Source organism: Scyliorhinus canicula, chromosome 7 (genome assembly GCF_902713615.1).
Source record: "Scyliorhinus canicula chromosome 7, sScyCan1.1, whole genome shotgun sequence".
Classification (NCBI taxonomy): Eukaryota; Metazoa; Chordata; class Chondrichthyes; order Carcharhiniformes; family Scyliorhinidae; genus Scyliorhinus; species Scyliorhinus canicula.
In genome coordinates this window covers 120,927,872-120,937,273 of record NC_052152.1, presented here as the reverse complement: position 1 = coordinate 120,937,273, position 9,402 = coordinate 120,927,872, and the positions used below count along the sequence as shown (strand labels likewise).

Sequence of the window (9,402 nt, the reverse complement as noted above, 5' to 3'; positions counted from 1 at the left end):
AAATCGGCAACACAGGCCCACTGCAAATTCCTTATAAAATTCCGCTGGGTACCCATCCGGCCCTGGGGCCTTCCCCAACTTCATACCCCTGATACAATGCAGCACCTCCCTCAGCCCCAGGGGCTCCTCTAATGCCTGCCTCTTTGCTTCCTCCACCTGGGGAGAGTCTAGCTCATCAAGACCTCATGTCCCCCCCCCCCCCCCCCCCCCCCCCCCCCCCCCGTCGTCTACCTTGTAAAATCCCCTGGAGTACTCCCTAAACATCTCATTTATCTTAGAGAAAAGAAAATTACTGCGGATGCTGGAATCTGAAACGAAAGGGAAAATGCTGCAAAATCTCAGCAAGTCTGGCAGCATCTGTAGGGAGAGAAAAGCTAACGTTTCGAGTCCCATGACTCTTTGTCAAAGCAAACAGACAGAGAAAGTGGGAAATATTTATACTGTGGAGTGAGAATGAAAGATGAGTCATAGCCACAGAAACCCAGGGGAACCGGGTGCTAATGGCCACAGATACCAAGAAGAAAGAGTGTCAATGGCAGTCCCCAGAGAGGACAAAAGATGTGAAAGGTCAAACAGCAGGGAAACTAACGTCAGAGGATGAACTGTAGGTGTGGGGGAGGGGAAGCTGGAAGCAAAGAGGAGAAATGTGCAGGCAAGGTGGATAAGATTGAGGGGGGGGGGGGCGGAATTGAATGTATATTAAGAAAGAAAGAAATGGTAAAAGACAGTTAAAATGAAATGAAAACAAATGGGTCGAGGTGGGGCTGATCATCTGAAGTTGTTGAATTCGATGTTCAGGCCGGAAGGCTGTAGCGTGCCTAACCCAAAGGTGAGATGTTGTTCCTCCAGTTTGCATCTCCAGACTAAAATTATGATCCTTTAAAACAGAGATGAAGAGAAATTTCTTCAACCAGAGGGTGGTGAATCTGTGGAACTCTTTGCCGTAGAAGGCTGTGGAGGCCAAATCACTGAGTGTCTTTAAGACAGAGATGGATAGGTTCTTGATTAATAAGGGGATCAGGGGTTATGGGGAGAAGGCAGAGAATGGGGATGAGAAAATATCAGCCATGATTGAATGCTGGAGCAGACTCAATGGGCCAAGTGGCCTAATTTTGCTCCTATGTCTTATCGTCTTATGGCCTTATCTGTCCGGGTAGATCTGGGTATTTCCAAACTGGTAAAATGATCGGAGCAATGGAATTCCAAAGTGAAGATTGAGAAGAATGCTGCCAGGAATGGAGAATTTTAGCCACGATGAGAGATTGAATAATCTCGGGTTGTTTTCTTTGGAACAGACGGGGTTATGGGAGATTTATTTATGTAGGCACAGGGTCAGGCCCAGCCAGTTTATGCTGAGATTCAGTTGATGTCTTAGACTCATGAGGAGCTGAGATGGAGTGAATAGGAAGGGCCTGCTTCCCTGAGCAGAGAAGTTAAATACCAGTGGATATAGATTTAACTATTTGATTAAAGAGCCAGAGGCAAGCTGAGGAGAATTTACTTGCATCTAGCAGTGGACGGGGGTGTGGGGGGAGATCAGAAAGTGTGGGAGATTCAGAAACTCTGATCACACATAAGAATACCAGGGCAAATGTAAATATTTGAAGTGTCAAAGCCACAAGGAAGAGCTGAATTATCAGATTTAGGCTGGATCACTCATTTGAAGCACTGACTAAACAGCATCACTTGATAATCTAATCTTCTTTGATTTTAGTCACCAGGAACAACAAACCACCTGCTACTTATCACAGATTATGGAAACACAATTGCTTCATCCCTTAGGGCCAAAGAGCACTTCACCCCAGGTGGCACTTGAACCCACAATCCCTGGCTCCGGAGGCCAGTGCCTTATCCATTAGGCCACTGGGGCTGCACATGTGAGCATGTGCAGTTTGCTCTTTGCTCCTTTCTCTCCACATATTCAGTGGAAGGTTTGATGTGTTTGTGGGTCAGTCCTTTCTTTTCAAACACAACGTCATTATATCAATTCCAAAGGTCCCAGTAATGATCGTGTAATTGGATCTGACTGACTCCTTTATAATAAAAAGTAAAAATGATGGAAATTGCCAGAAAATCTGGCAGCATCTGTGGAGAAAGAAATAAAGTTAATGTGTGATCGGATCTGATGAAACAATTGTTTGTAAAAAGGTTTATTTACAGAGGTTTCCTTGCTCAAAATTGCACTCATTCTCGAAGGGAGTTAACTTGCTGAAACTAATTAATCTCTGTGTATTTCAGCAATCAGGATGAAAGATGACTTTTGTCAAAAGAAACAGCATTGAATTATCTGATGTAGGACTTGAAGTCACAAGAGAAATCAATACACTTTCAATTACTGTACTTGAATTAGAGATTACACCATGAAACACTTGATCGTTTTCTTGTATTGTCACCCTTTGTAGTTGTCTGCTGTTCTTGTGGCTACTTATCTCCTGCAACAAGTCTACCAACTCCACAAACTGGTGATCAATAGCAGTCGTCAGCACACTTGATTTCCTCAAGCTGCTTGATCAGTGATATTTTCTTGGAAAGTCACATCTATCATTCGGAAGGAGATTGAGAAAGCTTTCCTTAATCATGAAGGCATCAAATACATCACTTTGTTAGTTTGTTATGACACCCGAGGGCTAGTGTGTGGTGAATTCCAGCCCCACAGGTCTCAGAGTCCCAACACAAGTGAATTAACCGTATAGTGTTCAGAACATAGAAAATAGAAAATGCAGCACAGAACAAGCCCTTAGGCCCACAATGTTGTGCCGAACGTTTGTCCTAGATTAAGAACAAATCAATCTACACCCCAGCATTCTACCGTAATCCATGTACCTATCCAATAGCCGCTTGAAGGTCCCTAATGTTTCTGATTCAACTACTTCCACAGGCAGTACATTCCAAGCCTCCACGACTCTCTGGGTAAAGAATCTACCTCTGACATCCCCCCTATATCTTCCACCATTCACCTTAAATTTATGTCTCCTTGTAATGGTTTGTTCCACCCGAGGAAAAAGTCTCTGACTGTCTACTCTATCTATTCCCCTGATCATCTTATAAACCTCTATCAAGTCGTCCCTCATCCTTCTCCATTATAATGAGAAAAGGCCTAGCACCCTCAACTTTTCCTCGTAAGACCTACTCTCCATTCCAGGCAACATCCTGCTAAATCTCCTTTGCAACTTTTCCAAAGCTTCCACATCCTTCCTAAAATGAGGCGACCAGAACTGCACACAGTGCTCCAAATGTAGCTTTACCAAGGTTTTGTACAGCTGCATCATCATCTCACGGCTCTTAAATTCAATCCCTCTGCTAATGAATGCTAACACACCATCGGCCTTCTTCACAGCTCTATCCACTTAAATGGCAATTTTCAAAGATCTATGAACATAGACCCCAAGATCTCTCTGCTCCTCCACATTGCCAAGAACCCTACCGTTAACCCTCTATTCTGCACTTGTATTTGTTCTTCCAAAATGGGCAACCTCACACTTTTCAGGGTTAAACTCCATCTGCCACTTCTCAGCCCAGCTCTGCATCCTATCTATGTCTCTTTGCAGCCGACAACATCCCTCCTCACTATCCACAACTCCACCAATCTTTGTATCGTCTGCAAATTTACTGACCCAGCCTTCAACTCCCTCATCCAAGTCATTAATGAAAATCACAAACAGCAGAGGACCCAGAACTGATCCCTGTGGTACGCCACTGGTAACTGGGTTCCAGGCTGAATATTTGCCATCCACCACCACGCTCTGACTTCTATCGGTTAGCCAGTTCGTTATCCAACTGGCCAAATTCCCCACTATCCCATGCCTCCTTACTTTCTGCATAAGCCTACCATGGGGAACCTTATCAAATGCCTTATTAAAATCCATGTACACTCCATCCACTGCTTTACCTTCATCCAAGTGCTTGGTCACCTCCTCAAAGAATTCAATAAGACTTGTGAGGCAAGACCTACCCCTCACAAATCCGTGCTGACTATCTCTAATCAAGCAGTGTCTTTCCAGATGATCAGAAATCCTATCCCTCAGTACCCTTTCAATTACTTTGCCGACCACCGAAGTAAGACTAACTGGCCTGTACTTCCCAGGGTTATCCCTATTCCCTTTTTTGAACAGGGGCACGACATTCGCCACTCTCCAATCCCCTGGTACCACCCCTGTTGACAGTGAGGACAAAAAAATTATTGCCTTCCTAACAATATCTCCTCGAGCTTACCACTCTGTTTCACACTGTCCTCTCCAACAATATGGCCCCTCTCATTCACAAATATTGAAGAAACGTACTCGTTCAAGATCTTTCCTCTCTTCAGACTCAATACACAATCTCTCGCTACTGTCCTTGATCGGACCTACCCTCGCTCTAGTCATTCTCATATTTCTCACATATGTGTAAAGGCCTTGGGGTTTTCCTTGATCCTACCAGCCAAAGATTTTTCTTGCCCTCTCTTAGCTCTCCTAATCCCTTCTTCAGTTCCCTCCTGGCTATCTTGTATCCCCCCAGCGCCCTGTCTGAACCTTGTTTCCTCAGCCTTACATAAGTATCCTCCTTCCTCTTAACAAGACATTCAACCTCTCTTGTCAACCATGGTTCCCTCACTCGACCATTTCTTCCCTGTCTGACAGGGACATACATATCAAGGACATGTAGTATCTGTTCCTTGAACAAGTTCCACATTTCAATTGTGTCCTTCCCTGACAGCGTATGTTCCCAACTTATGCACTTCAGTTCTTGTCTGACAGTGTCGTATTTACCCTTCCCTCAATTGTAAATCTTGCCCTGTTGCACGCATCTATCCCTCTCCATTACTAAAGTGAAAGTCACAGAATTGTGGTCATTATCTCCAAAATGCTCCCCCACTAACAAATCTATCACTTGTCCTGGTTCATTACCAAGTACCAAATCCAATATGGCCTCCCCTCTGGTCGGACAATCTACATACTGTGTTAGAAAAGCTTCCTGGACACACTGCACAAACACCACCCCATCCAAACTATTTGATCTAAAGAGTTTCCACTCAATATTTGGGAAGTTGAAGTCATCCATGACGACTACCCTGTAACCTCTGCACCTTTCCAAAATATGTTTCCCAATCTGTTCCTCCACATCTCTGCTGCTATTGTGGGGCCTATAGAAAACACCCAACAAGGTGACTGCTCCTTTCCTATTTCTGACTTCAACCCATACTACCTCAGTCGGCAGATCCTCCTCGAACTGCCTTTCTGCATCTGTTATACTATCTCTAATTAACAATGCCACGCCCCCCCTCTTTTACCACCCTCCCTAATCTTATTGGGACATCTATAACCAGGAACCTCCAACAGCCATTTCTGCCCCTCTTTTTTCCAAGTTTCCGTGATGCCCACCACATCATATTCCCAAGTACCGATCCATGCCTTAAGTTCACCCACCTTATTCCTGATTCTCCTTGCGTTGAAGTATGCACACTTCAACCCATCTCCGTGCCTGCAAATACTCTCCTTTGTCAGTGTTACCTTCCCCATTACCTCACTTCACGCTTTGGCGTCCTGAACATCGGCTACCTCAGTTGCTGGACTACAAATCCGGTTCCCATTCCCCTGCCAAATTAGTTTAAACCCTCCCGAAGAGTACTAGAAAACCTCCCTCCCAGGATATTGGTACCCCTCTGGTTCAGATGCACCCGTCCCGCTTTTACAGGTCCCACCTTCCCCAGAATGCGCTCCAATTATCCAAATACCTGAAGCCCTCCCTCCTACACCATTCCTGCAGACATGTGTTGAACTGCACTCTCTCCCTATTCCTACGCAAGAAAACAGGGATGACAACTCTGTCTGTCCTGGCTTTTAACTTCCAGCCTAACTCCCTAAACTTGTTTTTTACATCCACACCCCCTTTTCCTACCTACGTCGTTGGTACCAATGTGCACCACGACTTCTGGTTGCTCCCCCTCCCCCTTAAGAATCCTGAAGACACGATCCGAGACATCATGGACCCCGGCACCCGGGAGGCAACAAACCATCCGTGAGTCTCGCCCGTGCCCACAGAACCGCCTGTCTGTACCTCTAACTATTGAGTCCCCTATAACTAGTGCTCTCCTAATCTCCCCCCTTCCCTTCTGAGCCCCAGAGCCGGACCTCGTGCCAGAGACTCGGTCACTGCAGCCTACCCCTGCTAGGTAATCCCCCCCAACAGTATCCAAAGCGGGATATTATTGTTGAGAAGAGCAATCACAGGGGATCCCTGCACTGACTGCTTCCTCCTCATCCCACCTCTCACTGTTACCCAGCTACCTTTGTTCTCAGGTGTAACTATGTCCCTGTAGCTTCGATCTATCACCCCCTCGTCTTCCCAAATGATCCTCAGTTCATCCAGCTCCAGCTCCAGTTCCCTAACACGGTCTGTGAGGAGCTGGAGATGGCTGCACTTCCCGCAGGTGAAGTCAGCAAGGACCCTGGTGGTCTCCCTTACCTCAAACATTCTGCAGGAGGAACATTCCACTGCCCTCGCTGCCATCACCTCTACTTAGTCTCCCAGTAAAAAAGAAAAGAGAAAAAAAAAGTAAATAGCTGACCTGCTCACAGCACTGAGTCTTTTTTTAGGTTAGAGGAGGGAGGGTGGGAGAAACTACATGTGTAGTGTCTCGGGTTTCATCACCGTTCAAATTTATTGGGTAATACACCCTTCCCAGGTCTCCCGACGGCCGACTTCCGGTTTCCTGCTCCGAAAAAGTAAGTTAGAAATCAAAAACTCAGCTTACCTTCCAGCTCTCCCCTGCAAAACTCGCTCCCTCTCTGCCCACTCCGCTGGAAGAATGAGTTTCTAAGATCTTTGGCACTTGACTGCTCCAATGATACAGGCACGAGGTTTGTTGGTGAAGCATAGAAATACTGTTTATTTATGACGACAAGAGAGATAAGAGATGCATGAATAATAATAAAATATCGGCCAGCTAATCTACTACCACCCCCCACACCTAATGTCCCACCATTTACCCAAACACACACAAGACAGACACATACAGGGCAAAGGGAAAGGGGTAAAATATAGGAATTCAAATGGAAGAAAGAGAGATAAGTATCCTTGTTGCTGAGATTGAAGTCATTGAGGCCGGCTAATTTCCACGGGTGCAGAGTGTTGAAACCAGCAGTTGGTTTGAGTCTTCTGGCATGTGCATTCAATTAGAACTCTCAGGCTTTAGACTTCCTTTGGGGAGTCACCTTCACCTGAATTAATCCGTGGCTTCACACCAAAGAACATCCTCAGGGCTGTTCAATTCTAACATGAGAATTTTAAAGGAGTTTGCAAATAACCTCGCGTCCCCTCCCTGCAGGTTAAACTGACTGTAGAGAGAAAGGTCTTTATCCTGGACCTTCAGAAAGAATCCATCAGCTGAGAGAAAAATCAGAGATCTGGCCTTCTAGCTGTTTGATCAAAACAAATCTGAAAGCCAAATGAAAGCTTCCTGATCCTGCAGAGATTCTAGAATGGTCAGCACTAATCCACATTGAGGGTTAGATAGGACCTGGGGATTTAAAGTAGCTAGCTGGCTGCCAGCCAAGTCCATCAAGATGAGTCATCATTGGGCCAAACCAAGCAGCACATCTCACCAGGGCGATTTTCTGAGGCCAGACCAAATAGTGCACCCTGTCTGGGGTGTTTCAGTAATCATCATACAAAAATAACAGAGAATGAAGGGAAAAGAAGTGGGAAACCAGATTTAAACAGAAGGATCCTTACAACATCTACCTCATGATTCCAAAGGTATTTTGACACTCCGGTGATGGGAATGTGCTGAGTCGTCACACATCAGGACTTTAAACTAGAGATTGGGGGGGAAGGGAAAGTCAGGGAACCAAGAGGTGAAGGGAGCAGTGGGAAGTGTAGCTCCTTAGGATTACAAAAAATCACGAAAAGACAGAGCTCAGGAGAGGTTACGATAGTCCCCATCTCACAAAATATGACACAGTGTATGGAAAGGCTCAGTAAACCAAGGTCCACCACACTAAGAAAACAAAAAGGGACAGTCAATAGGGAATTAAAGGTGCTATATTTAAATGCCCGCAGTGTACGGAACAAGGTAGATGAGCTTGTGGCCCAGATTGTGACTGGCAGGTATGATGTGGTAGGCATCACAGAGACGTGGTTGCAGGGGGTTCAGGACTGGCAGTTAAACATCCAGGGATTTACAACCTATCGAAAAGACAGAGAGGTGGGTAGAGGGGGCGGGGTTGCCTTGTTAATTAGAAATGATATTAAATCAATAGCACTAAACTACATAGGGTCAGACGATGTGGAGTCTGTGTGGGTAGAGTTGAGGAACCACAAAGGCAAAAAAACCATAATGGGAGTTCTGTACAGGCCTCCTGACAGTGGTCAGGACCAGGGGCACAAAATGCACCACGAAATAGAAAGGGCATGTCAGAAAGGCAAGGTCACAGTGATCATGGGGGACTTCAATATGCAGGTGGACTGGGTAAATAATGTTGCCAGTGGACCCAAAGAAAGGGAATTCATTGAATGTTTACAGGATGGCTTTTTGGAACAGCTTGTGATGGAGCCCACGAGGGAACAGGCTATTCTTGTCTTAGTGTTATGTAATGAGCCAGAATTGATAAAAGACCTTAAAGTAAGGGAACACTTAGGAAGCAGTGATCATAATATGGTAGAATTCAGTCTGCAATTTGAAAGAAAGAAGGTAGAATCAGATGTAAAGGTTTTACAGTTAAATAAAGGTAATTACAGGCGCATGAGGGAGGAACTGACGAAAATCGACTGGAAGCAGAGCCTAGTGGGAAAGACAGTAGAACAGCAATGGCAGGAGTTTCTGGGAGTAATTGAGGACACAGTGCAGAGGTTCATCCCAAAGAAAAGAAAGGTTATCAGAGGGAGGATTAGGCAGCCATGGCTGACAAAGGAAGTCAGGGAATGCATCAAGGCAAAAGAGAGAGCCTATAATGTGGCAAAGAGTAGTGGGAATTCAGAAGATTGGGAAGGCTACAAAAACAAACAGAGGATAACAAAGAGAGAAATAAGGAAGGAGAGGATCAAATCTGAAGGTAGGCTAGCCAGTAACATTAGGAATGATAGTAAAAGTTTCTTTAAATACATTAAAAACAAACGGGAGGCAAAAGTAGACGTTGGGCCGCTCCAAAATGACGCTGGTAATCTAGTGATGGGAGACAAGGAAATAGCTGAGGAACTTAATAAGTACTTTGCGTCAGTCTTCACAGTAGAAGACATGAGTAATATCCCAACAATTCAGGAAAGTCAGGGGGCAGAGTTGAATATGGTTGCCATCACAAAGGAGAAGGTGCTAGAGAAACTAAAAGGTCTGAAAATTGATAAATCTCCGGGCCCAGATGGGCTACATCCTAGAGTTCTAAAGGAGATAGCTGAAGAAATAGTGGAGGCGTTAGTTATGATCTT

The 9,402-nt window shown here is 45.2% G+C and overlaps 1 non-coding gene across 1 annotated transcript; it reads right to left on the bottom strand.

Annotated features, from left to right (window-relative positions):
• Positions 1–1,797: 1,797 nt before the first annotated feature.
• On the bottom strand, positions 1,798–1,870 carry trnar-ccg. Its single transcript has one exon. It is a non-coding gene; the product is annotated as a tRNA-Arg (tRNA).
• Between the last annotated feature and the right edge of the window lie 7,532 nt (positions 1,871–9,402).